The sequence below is a fragment of the Electrophorus electricus genome, chromosome 16 (genome assembly GCF_041902795.1).
Source record: "Electrophorus electricus isolate QZ-2024a chromosome 16, ASM4190279v1, whole genome shotgun sequence".
NCBI lineage: Eukaryota > Metazoa > Chordata > Actinopteri > Gymnotiformes > Gymnotidae > Electrophorus > Electrophorus electricus.
This window is the reverse complement of record NC_137512.1, coordinates 16,377,946-16,394,007: the sequence shown is the minus strand read 5'-3', so window position 1 is coordinate 16,394,007 and position 16,062 is coordinate 16,377,946. Positions and strand designations below refer to the sequence as shown.

Below are 16,062 nucleotides of genomic sequence, written 5' to 3'. Positions count from 1 at the left end.
CACACATACACAGACACACAATTACACTCACACACACACACACGCACACACACACACACACACACACACACACACACACCAGCTGTTTCTTTAGCAGGCAGACCCTCTCTGCACATCCAAAGAGGTCTCTCAGGACCCCCTCTCCTAAGCATGTGAAGTCCATGTAGAGTTCCAACTGCCTGAACAAAAATGAATTTTTAGGCATTTTAGGCAATTTTAGGCATTTAGAGTATGGTGGTTCTTTGGGGTTATTATGTGGTATGCAATTTGTATAATTAACAATCTGGTGGTGTATAGATGTTTTATTGTTCTAAACTATTAACAGTAATTCTCGGAGTAGTTATCCCTGATTTCACCTGAGGGTGAAAATAATTATTAATGATCTGATTAATTAGCTGTAATTAGCACCAACTGTGTGTTATACAGGTGCTTTGACAAACATTTTCCAGCAAAACTCTCCCAGGCTTTCCTAGCTTGGCTGCTTTGGTCACAGATTCAATTATACCAGTAGGAAATGTAGGGAATTCAACCACTTCTAGAGGAAAAAGTGATGTTTGGAAAAAAAAAAAACCCCTGCTATTTTTCACACCTTTTCAGAAGCACATCGATAAGCACCCCCTCCTATTCTCTCCCTTTTTCTTTCTCTCTGGTTGCCAACTCATACTGTGGTGTTTCCTCTCGCCCACCTGTACGCCCCTACACCTTCCTGCTGTCCCAGGGTGACCCCTCCGCCCGCTCCCAAGTCCTACCTCCTGCCAATCCAAGGAGCCCCGTATCCCATCTCGGTAATGCTGCTTTCTGCTGCAAGGCTAAAAAAATTAAACACATTTTTCTCTCTTCTTCTTCATCTGCTTCTTCTTCTTCTTCTCTCTTTCTCTCTCTTATTTTCTCGTTGCTTTCCCTGTGTGAAGCATAATAGCGAATATGAGTCACGTAACTGTAGAGAAAAAACAGAAGTGGAAGTCATGGTTCAAATAGGAAGCTAAGTTTGGAACTGGGTTATATAAGCTGTCACTGTTTGGTATAGACAAATGTGAGAGGAGAGGTAAAAGTGAGAGGGATGGTGACAGATGAGAGGGGCGGATGTGATGAAGGAGAGGAGAAGAACATGGTAAATCGTGATGGTTGAGAAAAGAGAGGGGGAGCAGGGCTGAAGGATGTGAAATTGGGTAAGAAGAAGAGCCAAGGATAAATGGAGAGAATAAAAAGACAGAGGGAGAGAGAGGAGGACAACGACCTACCTTCTCACACACAGGGAGGCTTTCATTAAACACCGTCATCTTTTGGTAATAAGCACTTGAAGACTGATCTCTCTCTCTCTCTCTCTCTGTCTCTCTCTGCTTCCCTCAGGTGCTGCATTATCATAATGGCTTCACACTGCAGCACCAGTATAAGAAGGCAGAGGCACATTCCAAACCCAAACGCAAATGCAACTTGTAATGCACATTACGCCGGCTCAACACATTAGACGTCATTACCAGAGTAGCGGCAGACAGCACTCGGTCATTATCCTCTAAAGTGTTCCATAGGGAGGTGGAGATGGCAAATCTGCAGAGGAAAGATGCAAAGAGTTTTTGAACTGTGCTGAACACCAACCCCTCCTCCCCCATCCCCCAGAAAGCTGATCGTTAAGTCCCTCTGAAAGAGACGATTATCAGTAGATGATATGCATGTGACATTATTGCATATTTGCCCTCATTTATTTAACCACTGGCCTCAGTTAGAGCACACTTAAATTAATATGAAAACAACATATTAATTAAACATAATGACTACAGTGGGAATATGGGAATGATTACATGCATCTTTTGCAGTATCAGAAGACCTGCTGACCTTAATAATCAAAAATGGTCTCTGTGCTGCTGTAATTTTGTGTGTGCCTGCATATGTGTGTGTGCCTGTGTGTGTGCGTGCGCAAATTGCAGTTTAAGGGTTGCCATGTGAATTCGTATCTGGATGACTCACAGGCTGTATATGAGGACACTCTCTGCTCCTTTCATAAATAAGTAAAGCAATAAAGTGCAAAAAAGGTTCTAGATTTACAAAAGAAAAAACCCTAACTATGTATGGACATTAATATTTGATCAATTTGTCTAAGAATTCAAAAGTATAAAATGGCAATCCTTCTCATTTTAGTGAGATAGACATTGGTTTTGAGAGGCTTCCTTGATTATTCATTACATTTAAGAGAAATATACAAGAAACAAACACGCAAGGAGAAAAGAGACCCGATATAGGCAGAGGGACAGAAAACCACATCAGAATGAACTTGGGTACAGGACATCCAACACTGCCGCTGATGGACTAGCCCAGATTGTTGCAAAATTCTGCAGATCCAGACCATTTCAGCTCCGTAAGTGGCATACAGCAAGGGACTAGCACAGTGATGACCACAAGCTCTCAGTCATTGCTGCAACACTATCATGAAAAAATAATGAAAGCGGCAATGCAACAAAAGCTCTTCCCTTCATTTTTTCATCCAGGTGGGCTTTTCCAGAGAAGCAATAACCATTTGTGCTATAGCTCTGGGGACAAGAACTGGAAAACGTAAAGTTTCCATAAAACACAGCAACTGCCTTGAATGTGAATTTTTGAAATGTGTTTGAAAACACAGATTAGCACCTTTTTATGCATTAGCAATGTTTTTTTTTTCCATTAAAATTGCTATAAGTGAAATCTTGTAAGGCAATGCTGCCACAATATATTAACTTAAAATTTGTTATCAGCTTAGTTTAAATGCAAAATCAGCAGGCGATGTGGAACACATGACAGTGGAAAGTTTACAAGTGAAGTTCTGAGATTTGTTGTTACTGTGCCTATGCAAATCACTGCTTTGGTGCCATGTAGTAAATAAAAACGATTGAATAATGGAAGAAAACATGCATGTGTGTGTATGTATGTATCCTTAAGCATGGCTGCAGGCAATGCACATTGTTTTGGTGCAGCATTACGTGTGTGCCTGTGCCTGTGTGTGTGTGTGTGTGTGTGTGTGCCTGTGTGTGTGGGGAACAAGACCTTTCCTCACTTTCAAACCTTGTGAATCCTCTTTCACTCAGTCACCCCTTCCTCCCCTTCCCCTGGAGCAGACTCATACCTCCCAGTGCAATAGTGAGTTTTAAACCTGAAGTTCCTTTACCTGTCACATACTGTCCCAGCACTCCTTTCCATAAGACTGAATCTTGATTTGACAACGTAAGTGATGGTGAGAATCTACCATTGTTGTAGTGTGTCTGTAGGTTCAAGGAAATAGCATAAATATGTATAAATCTTTTGCCATTACTATATTTCTTTTATAGGGAAGATCTCATCATCCACTCAAAAATAATATATAACTAAATTGTGGGGAGGGGATGGTAACAATAGAGATCACATGTATAATACAGCTTATATCTGTGGTAACCAACCATCCCTGCCTATGTGAAACTGAATATGTATTCCATGATGAAAATACTCATTGTTTTGCAGGACCTTTGGAAACACCTTCTGTAGCTCATCCCTATGTTAGATGAATCTAAAAATCAAGACTACAGTAAGATATATGATTGCATTGTAATCTTGCACATTCTCGAGTCAGAGCTACAACAGGAAATGTGATGGTTAATTGTATATTTCAAAAGCAGTAATTGCTTTAATTCCCTGTAATTAATCAGTAATTGCAGTAAGTGCTTTTCATGAGTTCGTCCAAGTTGTACAGACCTTTTCAGTATGGAGGGCATGAATACAGATGAGCGAGAGAGAGAGAACGAGAGCAGGAGGGGAGTGAGAGAGAGAGAGAGAGAGAGAGAGAGAGAGAGAGAGAGAGAGAGAGAGAGAGAGAGCAGCAGGGAGAAAGAATGAGAAGGAGGAGGGTTGAGGAGAAATATGACTATCCTATATTTAGGAATCTTTAAGAGCTGATCTTGAAACCCAGTACCATACAGCTCCATTTATCATCTGTGCACCCAGTGCTGATGCACATATGAGATTAATATCCTAAACCAATGCCTGCGCAACACTCAGCCATGCAGAGGAGGACTGGGTGAGCATGCAGTGGGGGGAAACTCCTCTCCCCCATAACCCTCCACCTCCCCCCAGAGATGTTTACAGTGGAGAACACCTGTTAGGTTGGTCTCTGGACCTTTTTCTATGGTGCAGCCCACACCCCCTACCCATACCCCCTGATCAAGTTGACAACGTGATCCAGGGCTTCATCACTGTGGCAGATGTTGAGTAATTAAGGAGCTAATCGTGGAATTAGCACAGCCCATCTGCCCAGAGGAGACACCTGGAGGAACGCAGGGCTGGCAGGTGGGAGAAGGGTTGTCTTGACACTTTGCTAAAATGGAGACCATTGGAGACCAAGCACTCTTCTAGATCATACAACTCACTTTTAGAGCATTTGATATTTCTAGCAAATCATATATTTTGAAGCAACATATTACACCATCTAATAAATCAACTGGTAGTCATGTATGAGATGCAGTGAGAAACCAAAGCACTCAAGGTTTTTTAGAATATATTTGTAGGGGAGAGACTTCTAGAAACTGTGGTTCTAGACAGCACCATAAGCTGTGGTGTGATTGGCCAACAACTTGTTAGACCATGGAAGGCCAAAGTAGTGGATGACTCAAAAATGATTTCACTCACAAAAAAGCCAACTGTTTCATAGACCTTTATCATATAGAGAGGAAAACAGCAGGGGTGTAGCCACAGGTGAGCCATTTGTCTGCTCATGTCCACTCGGTAATGCTTCATTATTTTCTGTTGATAAGACACTTACATTGTCAGCTTATTTTCTTGTTAGGTCATACTGTATTTGGTAAGTGAATGAATAAGTAAGCTTGAAGGAAAATCACAGGAGTTTGTTAATGCCTACATACCTACACTGTGGCACTAGACAAAAGAGATGAAAGCGGGCTGAGGACTTTGGTTTGTGATCACTGCTATTTTTTCTTACATGCAGATTCCCTCTCTGAAACACTATGCTCACACACACACACACACACACACACACACACACACACACACACACACACACACACACACACACACACACACACACACAGTCTAGTCATCTGTTTTAAAATGCCACCCTTATAATATAAAAGTACCCCTATAAATATGTTCTGACCCTTATTATTTTATGACTCTCATGGAACAGTTGTGGTTATTGATTCAGTTATTAATGTTTTGTACCTGCACATCCTCTGAGTGGGACAGGTGCTCACACTGTAGACTGATGCATAGCGGGTGGAATGCATGATACGGCATGATACCACTGTAACGGCCCGAATGCCGCAGGGCGCGGAGGAGGACGCACAGATTCCCTCGACTTTGACAGATGTTTATTGACACATAACATGAATACATGTAACACTGGCAGGAACACTAACGACGGCAACACGAACATATACGTTTAACATGAATACACGTAGGACTAGAAACACGAACAAACGTAACATTCAATTCAGCACAGGCGTGTGCTATCCTAGGTGGGCGTGGTTACAATAACAACTGTGAGTCCCCTTGCACGCGGCGGGCCATGCCACGTGACTCTTGGGGGGAGGAGCGTTCCGTGCCACAACAGTGTTGGGTAATAGACTATTTATGCAATTAGTGAAGTTTAACATAGTAGTCAGTCTACAGTTTTTCTCTTTATTTGGCCATGGTACTAGAATACACCAGCACAAACTCAGTAGGCTATCCACAAGATGTAAACTATAACAATTCGTAAGATGAGGTGTGTTAAAGGATGTGGTAAAAGTTGACCTGACAAAAATATATAGAAAGGAAAGTGTGGAGGGGAAAATATAGTCAAAAGCTTGCCCTCTCATCTGTGAAACATACTACCTTAATCTGTGAAACCACTGACACCATCAGCATGAAGGAATACTAGAAGGATGAATTCTGAAGTGCACAGATGCTTCTCCACATTCAAAAAATCTCTCAGAAGTCACTGGATGGCCTTTCACCTTGCAGCAAGATAATAACTAAATTTAGTGCTAATGTATTTAATTTTTCTCATCCAAAAAGTGAAAACAGCCACATAACTGCCATCATATGTCTTGCCAAGGAAGATACCTTGCAGCCACTAAATGCAAAGGATTTGGAGCTGTGTTAAACATGACCATTTCATTCAAGATAGTTAACTGATACAATTACTTTGGATTCCTGAAATGGGATCAGAATAAATATAAACCACAGGCTTATTCCCAAATGGTATACTACATTGCCAAAATAGTGTGAACACTCTAATTATCTAATTACTGAGTTCAGGTATTCTAAACACACCCATGGCTAACAGGTGTACAAAATCAATTTGCAATCTTCACAGACATACTGGCAGTATAATGGGCCATCCTGAAAAGCGCTGTGACTTTAAATGTGGCACTGTCATATGATGCCACTTTTACCAATCAATTGTTGAAGTTTCTGTCCTGCTAGATGTGACCTGGTTAAATGTAAGTGATGATATTGTGAAAGAAAAACATCAAGGAGCAACAACTGCTCAGCCAGGAAGCAGTAGCCCAATCTTCTAGAGCAGAACCGCTGAGTGTGAAAGTGCACTCTGAAATCCCATGCAAAGCTTCACCAAAAGAGTGGACGGTATTATAGCTGCAAAGAAGTGAGGGCAACTCCATACTAATGTCCAACATGGAGCATATTTATGCTCCATATTAATGTCCAACAAGCTCAATTAAATGTGATGGTCAGGTGTCCACATGCTTTAGTGTAGATGTAATTTCTCCTTGAAGGAAATGTGACCCCGATCTGATAATCTGATAATGCTGGTGTACAGAGCCAAAGTAACAAAGATAGTGTCTCTGTCCAAATACCTATACACTACACTGTAGTTCTCTGTGGCAAGAGAAAACAAATATAGAGTAAACATCCTACACCTCATCAGCCTTTTAATTTGTCTTTAAGTTGCAGCATACAACTTTAGCATAAGATAGCTAAGTTAATAAGCACAATAAAATGAAATAATAAAAAGTTACCAATCCTTTAACAAAAATCTCTCCAACAAATGTATTAATTCACAGTGCCACTGGGTATCTATATTAGGAGTATTCAAGTTGTCATTATACACATGGGAAACGTGCCTTCGATTACATGAAGGTGTTGTCTGTATTGATGCTACCTACTCAATGATCACATGAAGATATAAGCAAAAAACCTAAAATGTATCATAAAATCTAGCTAGATAATTTAATATTCAATGCCTGTTAGGCAGATCAACATGTGTGAATGTTCTCTGGAGCCACACTCTTCCCTTTTTTGTTTGCAGCCTATGTGCATCCCTCACAGTGTACTGCTAACATCTTTATTGATTTCTGAAGCTCCTGCATGTTCACAGAGTCGGTGTGCATTAGTATGAGTATGTGTGTCTTTTTTTGTGTGTCTGTTCTTTAATGACTCCGTGGCTGTCTGTGTGTGGGCCGCAGTTTCCAGGGGATCCCTATTCCATTATATATATTTTGTTAATCCAGCATCTCTCTCTCTTTCTCTCTCTCCATATATATAAGAGAGAAGTATATATTATATATCCCTCTATCATCTGTGCATGCTGCACCCTCATTAATTCACATATTAAAACACCCACCATCCACCTACACTCTGTCACATTATTACATAGTTTGAAGAATACTCTTATTCATACTTGTTCGTTTTAGTGATTGCGTTAGATTGATTTCTGCACGCATTCCACCTCACATGAAAAGACACTCGTTCTGAAGCGTTTTATTACGGCTGTCCATGGTGCATTAAAGTGATACTCTTGTTCTCCCGCCACTGCCGCTCTCTTTTGTCCTCGCTTTCCCCATAACAATCTGATGCCAAGTAGATTTATATCACATTGTCATACATATGGCAAAATCCCTGCTCAAAGGAAGGAGCTATAAAATCTTACCCCATGAATTATTAAGCTTGTAAAAGAGCTGGTAAATCTGTTGTAATGAGATCAAAAACACAAGCCTCCCCCCCCCCCTTGTGCTTCAGGAACACAGAATTATGATCCTCACGGGGTCATGTTTTTTTGTGGGTGTGTGTAATGTGATGGTATTTGTAGTTATTCTGCAGGTTTGTTAAGGCGCTCTTCCCTGGATTCAGCTCGCATGCTTTGCATCTGCTCTTTTACATTGTTTGAAAATCTGTGTACTAATGCTTGCTCGCACATTGGAGAAATCTCCTGTGCACTGATACAGGGGCATATCAGCTTTCAGATAGCTACAGAGCTGTGAGGATAATTATGGATTAAGGCTTGGAGCTGCTTTCAATAGGAAACTTTTTTTTCTGCCCTACTTAGAGAATGGCTGTCAGTAATCTGTGTTAGTTACACAGAGAATCATTACTGTGGGGTAGGGGGAGAATTGAATTATGCTACTGAATTGACTCCTTAATCACCCCTTCATACACACACACACACACACACACACACACACACATACATACACACACATACACACTCTCTCTCTCTCTCTCTCTCTCGCTCTCTCTCTCTCACACACACACACACACACACACACACACACACACACACACACACACACACACACACACACACACACACACACACACACACAGACAATTTCACAAAAGACCCATATCAAATGAGGTCAGATTTATACAAGAATCGATTTGTGCCAACATTGACTGATGCCGGATCAGAAAAATTAGCTACTCTGATGAATTTTCCCCCTTGGATTTTGTGCATTACCAAGTAAAACAAGCCCCCCGTTGTTTGGAAAGGTGCATTGCTGATGAAATAAAGTGCCTCTGAAAATCAAGCTTTGTTTTATGCCTTGGCTGCATGTAACGAGCTTCTATTTATACTGCACCCAATTGAGCGCTTGCTCCAGCATCAGACAGCCTGGAAAAGGTCAGATGTGGCAATTATGCAGGTGTGCTCTGAATGGAGAGAGAGCCTCTGACTGGAGACTCCATCGTGGGGCTTCTCCAACATGGTATTTATTTCCACGGCAGTGGGCAGACATGTAAATGGCAGGTATCAGGAGTGAAATGAACACTCGGGCGTTTTTGGGTTTTTTTGGCTCCAAGGAGGTGGTAGTGTTTGGTGATTAGAGGAGAAAGGACAGTGTCGTCATGGTGAAAGCAGTGCACCAAGGGTATCGATTAGGTGAAGGGTGAGCTGAGCTAAGAGTAATCAACACACATGCATGCAGGCTCACATACACTCTTAAGTTACAAGAACTGCTAAAAATTCGCTGACATCCAAGTCTGTCCACCCTGTGACAATCTTGTTTGCAACATGTCACCCAAAACCCAGCTACTCCGCTGTTGGAAGGACACATCAAACCTCATCTGTGACTAGCTAAATAGAGTGCTTGTCATCTGACCACAGAGAGTGATTCATTTAATTATTCACTAATTGTTACTCCCAGCCAGATTCCATAAGGGTTGGACTATATAACTATATATAGGCTAGACGTGCGCAAAAGAGCTCCCGACAGAATAGCTACTTTCCACTACAATGACTGGCACTATTGTGACTTGTGATTGTGCTATAATAAGTCTGATTGGCGGAGTGTGGCAGTGGTCCTCCCATTGCATATTGTAGTTTGACACTCATAATCATACAGCCTAAAAAAAAAAGCAAAGAAAAAAAAGGGAGAGCTTCTGTGATGTCACTGTTTCCAAGGCAACTCTCAATTAAGACTTTATAAGGCCCATAAACTGCTAGTTGTACAAATATGACACCAATATCAAAAAGGTAAGGTGATCTGACAACTGACATTGCACTTATGAAGCTGTCATCTTTGGTGGTATAATAATTTAAAGATTTAATAATTTCAGAATAGGTCACAATTTACTAATACAACTAAAGCTCTTGAGAATGTACATAAATTCCCACACCCACACACCCTTTATATCCATCATGTAGGAACAGGATGAAAAGCACAGCAGGATGAAAAGCACAGCATGACAAAGGAAATCTCACAGTCCTGTCAGGGAAAGCCTTTTGAGCAGAATGTCCTGTGACAGTTCAGACAGAAAAAGAGAGAGAGAGAGAGAGAGAGAGAGAGAGAGAGAGAGAGAGAGAGAGAGAGAGTGAGAGACAGAGGTGGAGGATTGATGGATGAGGATGACTACTAGCTGATGTCATCTTAAGGAAGTGCTTGAACTACAACAGAGACCAACAGGCCAGAGGGAGGAAAACGGAAAACAGAAAATGAGAGGCAGGGAAGGGAAAGCAGGAGAGGGAGGGAGTGGAATGTGTGATTTGTGGCCTTGGCTTTTCACACTGGTGATAGTGTGATCATTTTGATCAGAGAAGGGGCCTGTGGTGGCCTATTCCAATATCCAGTCAGTAAAGTCAGAGCATCTTGTTTTTTTGTTTTTTTTTGCATGTCTTTCTTCACCTATCAGGTTCTTCCCTGTAGTTAATGTGCTATCAATCAGAGCAAAGTGCAGAGTTGAGACTGGTATCTAACTGTCTCCTGAAATGTTACTATAGAGCTCACTGAGGTTCTATTAATTGCAGCTGAAGAATGAAATAATATTTTCAGAGTGTTGTTTCTGCTTCTTCTTTCACACCTTTCACACTTTCCCCAAGCAGGGTGAAGTCCAGAACTACCTCTCTTGTTACCTCTCTCTCTCTCACTCTCTCTCTATCTCTTTCTCTCTCTCTTTCTCCCCCTCAATCTCACTCCCTCTGTCTCTCTCTCTCCCTCACTCTTGCTCTCCCTCACTCTCTTTTGCTTTCTCTTTCTCAAGCACATATGTCCTTCCACTGAGCTGCCCTGTATGAAGTTGCTGAGGTAAGAAGATCGAGTTTTCCACTTAGTGGAGCACAAGGGCTCCCACCTCTTCCCTATGGGGTTCTCAGCAGTGCATGTGTGTGTGTGTGTGTGTTCTTTCACATAAGCGTGACATGTAACCTAAAAGCCCATAAGCCTATAAGACAAACAGGTGTTTGTGTGATTGCATATCTGTATGAGTATGCTTCTCTGTAACCTAGATGGTGTTACCAAACGAATACAGTAAAATTATTCATTTAGATGTTCAAGGAAATTATTTCACAAAGCAAACTGATCAAATGTGTGGTTTAGATTCAGCAAGCAGTGCAAACATGAAAACATGACCATTGTTACATCAAATCCCCCTCAACTTTGCCTTCGTCTGCTTCTTCCTTTGTGTGAGGACACCATTTTGTTCACACTGGGATCAGATGGAATGGGTACACATATGCTGGAGGCTCCAGCCTGTTAGCACAATTCACCTCGAAACGCTTATGAAATCACCAGTGCAATGGCAGCTCATTGCTCTGCGTCCTCGCACATTCTGTCATCGGTGGAATGTACAAGGGGGAAAAAGAAGAGGTACACATTCTTCCACAGAGAAATCAATAGAAAGCGGTGTTAGCTGTGATAATAGCAGCGTTGCCATAAAGATTCTGCTTCATGAGCCATGCATGCCTGCAGGAGACGGCAGTGACTCTACCACCCCGCTCATTACGGAATACCTCCCGGAGCGTCAAACCAACCACACACACACACACACACATAAACACACACGCGCATCCAGCGTCTACACTTAGAAATCTCTCTGTTCTAACAGCGTGCTTGAACTTACACGAGTCAACCCAGGACTTTGAGACAGTGAGAAAAGGATGGGACGTGCCGCTCAATGCCGCTGTCTCGTGGGACTAAACGTAAGCTTCCCTTGCTTTCCTGTCCCCATCCTCTGCCTGTCTCCAGCAGGAGAACGGTGGCTTTGTTCTTCTGCCCCTCTCCGCCTGTGAGCCACCCATCAGAGTTTTCCTGCTCTTGGCCTCTTTTGTCTCCCTTTCTCAGCTTGAGCGCTGCCAGCTCAGCTGATGTGTGCTCTAAGGCACATGTTGGAGGCATTTTAAACACTTCACTTCCACAGTTTACCTATCAAATTAAGGCATTCAGAGGGCAGCCATTTGTAATGTCACATGACGGACATGCAACTGTTGGTTGGATGGTAAATATTGAAATGCCAGATAGGCTGGTGTATTTTTAAAGCACAGGGGATCATGCTGTGCTCCAGGAAGTCTGTTGCCATACACAGGTAAATTCTAGTCTTGACCAAACACAGTTTGCTACAGTTTAGAAATAGCATATAAATACTAGCATATAATATAAATGAGTCAGTGGTCACCCCTCACTAGACTTAATGCTGGTTACCACTCACCATGGTTAAATTAGGATTGGCACTGATCTAATGGAGTTCTACAATTTATTTCTTTATTTTAGCTTTAAATCTTTTTTTACTCAAAAACATATAAACAGTCAAAAACATAATACACATCTTTCATCTACAGTGGGAAAAAACCCATTTGCTGAGTTTAAGCTTTTATACTAGCAACACTATGCTGTTCTAACTACCTCCATTTTTAAACATCACATTCTTGACAATGAAACTTTTGAAGCCTGTGGTATGTTAACAGGAACAAGTGGCAGTACCACCTCTGTGTAGGAAATTTCACATCCAGAGAGAAAATTCTGCAATTCATTGCATAGCATAAACTCTCAGTCAAAATCTCCAGATACGGATGTTAAAGTTAGAATTCTGGAACACAGCAACATTTCTGCTTGCTGTCCTGCTTTCCCACATAAGTGCTATTAACATTTTTATTAACACTTCTTCATGTGTTTGGATGCTGTTGGATGGGGCTGGATGACTGCTGTGGATCCTGCTACAGAAGGTGACCTGCACCAGGTGCAAAACTGCCAGTTTATGAGGCTGCATTGATAACACAAGAAGAGGGCCTCTGAGTATTCATTAGGCTTTGGAATGATTAATGTCTAACAATATCCACTGCAACTTTGGGAAAATAGGGCACACAGAATGATGACATTGACAGGTTAGTATTACTGCTAAAGAAAAAAAAAACCTTCCTGTTCTCATGTTTCCCTCCAAAAATGGCAGCCATATTGTATATGAGTCTTCCCTCTGCCTTCCTTGTGCAGATTTCCATAATTAGGTCAGTTCATAAATGACAGTTTTGTGTAATGACCGTGGATGATCAGTGAGCATCTGTCTGAGGGTGTGTGTCTTCTTGTTGGTTGGCTGGCAGTGCCTCTATATTCTGTTTCATGCCTCATATTTCAGCAGACTTTGCTACATTATAAAAAGCACTAAAGTATGCACTCTTCTCTCATGATCCATTCCTATTTGATTTTCATATCATTTAATGATTTGAAAAATCAAAAATGAGGATTTTTTTGGTCAACTGAAGATAGTTTACTTAATCTCTCATGACCAAGAGATTTCTTTTTTTATCTAGATACAAGAAAACCACTAAGTTTTCTCTTCTTGGCATAACACTAAAGAAGATTGTTACTGTAATCCAATTAATGAAAAAAGAGAGAGAAAAGGCAACATCAGCTTCATTAACGAAAACAAAATCAGCCGTAATCTCAGCAGAGCCACTTGTAACTGACGGCGTGTTTGTAGTTTAACAGATCTAATGAAAAAATTTGCATTTCACATAATTAATTAGGAATCTTTTTGACTGAGAGATTATTGATGTAAATTAACACATGTTCTAAATGACTCTGCAAAGTTGATGAAATTCTATCCCACTTTCAAACTTCTTGAGGAAACTTGAACTGTTTTTTTCCTGTAATAAAATAAAGATATTTGCATGGAAAAGTAAACCAATTATGGCTCTTTTAATTGTGTTTGGAATTAAGTGTCATTGATTATATCTAACTACCTTCAACTATATCTAACTACACTAAAAAATAAAATGATATGTAATTAGAGGTCATTTGTTTCAGTGAATGAGGTTTAAACACCACTTTTAAGTACTTAATAAAATGCAATGACTATGTTTGGCATAGTGCATCTAAGATATATGTCCAGCCTGCAACAGAAGCTGCTCAGTCTTCTGCCTTTGTCTATAAAAGAACTTTGAAACACTAATCTGTAAAAAAAAAAAAAAGCGAAACAAAAACAAAGAAATAAAAAACAACTATCCTCAGGCTGTGCCTCTGCACGTGTTAAATCTCACATACCTCCCACAATTCCATCCTTCAGAAGGCCAGAATTATTAGTACAGCTCTTCGAACGATGGCGGGCATTGGTAATTTGCCCTTTCCCTTTTTTTCTTTTGGTGCTTCTGTTGTAATTTGATTATTTTAACGATCTCGTTCTGCACAGTGGGACACTGGGGCCCTGCGGGAAAGCGATGCTTGAGTGACTTTTGTGGCCCTTTTTACGAGGCTGTGGACAGTGGTGTGTCTGATCGTGGTGATGTTGCCCTTTTGTGGATGATGTGTCCTAAAAACATCACAAGGGAAATGAAGAGTGTTAATGTAAGTAAATATCACAACCATAGTTTTATGCCACAAAGAACAACTTGGTTTATTGTTCAACACCTGCATCTTTGTATATGAGTGTCTGCTTCTGTATTGTTAACTGATTTGAAAAGTATATTTTTCTTATGATGTATATTTAATTCTAGGTGTCCATTTATCAAGAATACATGGAAGTTATTTCTCTGGAACTTGTTCTTTTGCTGAATGTAGGTAATCAGACATAATCAAATGATTCTTTTCCTTCCCTTTGCCTGCTTTCAAACCCACAGGTTTTGTTTTTTAACAGAAGAGGGCATGTCCCTGACATCATCAGATCTTGAGTGTACTAATCATGTCGATCATTTACTCAGGGAATTTGTAAATCCTAAAATATGCTGGCTCCCATGCGTGGTGTGTTCACTGCATTGAGGCTCACAAGAATTTATGAAGCATCGGCTCCATACCAGCATCACATGTTCTGATTACTAACTTGCTTCATTTAGCACGCATCTCCTCCTCAGTCTCTCAATCACTTTCTCTATCTCTGTCTGCACCTCTATTTCTCTCTCTCTCTCTCTGATAGAAGGAGCAGACAAAACCTGTTTTTGTCTATACCTTATCACTTAAAGTGACATTAGTTTATATTTAAATGACATCTGGAATCAAAAACTAATGACAACAATCTATAATCTTGGAAATAAATTAAACTCTTAGAATTATATTGTAAGCAGGAATTTTGAGGCTGATTCTTCATACTTTATACTTCATACTTTAACTAATGTGACACTTTTATTCTTCCTTATTAAGCCTAATGTTTATCACCTGTAAGCCTCATTATACCTGACACTTAGAGTGTCCTCTTCTGTTCTTTGTCCAGTGTTTTGATAATAAAAATTCAATCTTTTATGAGTAAATACTTCTAACAAATGGGATAAAATTAATTGGTACATTAATTATTTTTAATGATTTTGACAACAGTAGGATTACATGTCATTTCTAAAATCCTGTTACAGATGCAGCAACACAAGAATTTCCAGGGACAACTGACACATTTTATATGTATACATATACTTTTGACAATCTGTAAATGAGCTTCAAAGGAAGTTTTAATTAAATTGGCACTGGATAGATAATAACCTTTTATCTGTTCTAATCTTTAGAGAGAGAGAGAGAGAGAGAGAGAGAGAGAGAGAGAGAGAGAGAGAGAGAGAAAGAAAGAAAGAAACAACAACAAGTTGAGGATAAGAGAAACAAATGGATAAAGAGCAAACTTGGAGGAGTGCATTCTGGCTTTGGATCTGCACCCTCAACACCTCACAGATCCTACAGCTTTGTCTTTTCAGTTCCTCATTAAACAGCTTAGGGGTCCATTGGACTCCCAATATTTCATAATGCACAATTTCTGAAAAACATACACCATGTAGTTCTCTATAAACAAAACTGTTATTAGTAATCTACAGACTGATTTAGAAGGTGCTGTAAACAAATAGTCTTCCATAGACTTCTACCTTTGTAATTTCATCCATTTAAAAAGTAATTTAGCACTAAATCTAGTTCATGATGCAGTAATTGTTTTGTATTGGATTTTAATGAGTCTGAATTGAACCCAGGAACCCCACTGTCAGCTATTGCTGACTGGTGACAGATGACTTAGATTGTATTATTACTGTGGGCTACAGTTCAGAGCTAAATCACAGAGGCACTCTAGATAACTGACATACTTGCTAATACCTGTATTTTATATATATATATATATATATATATATATATAAATCACTAGATCATTTATCATAAA

At 40.3% G+C, this 16,062-nt stretch overlaps 1 long non-coding RNA gene across 2 annotated transcripts in view; it reads left to right on the top strand.

The window, feature by feature from the left end:
- Positions 1 to 16,062, top strand: part of LOC145651672 (uncharacterized) — a 27,918-nt gene extending 11,856 nt beyond the window's left edge. For both annotated transcript variants that reach the window (XR_014117486.1, XR_014117485.1), the window contains 5 exons: positions 719 to 785; positions 10,714 to 10,757; positions 14,131 to 14,285; positions 14,435 to 14,494; positions 15,281 to 16,062. This is a non-coding gene — a long non-coding RNA (uncharacterized LOC145651672). The remainder of the gene's footprint in view (positions 1 to 718; positions 786 to 10,713; positions 10,758 to 14,130; positions 14,286 to 14,434; positions 14,495 to 15,280) is intronic.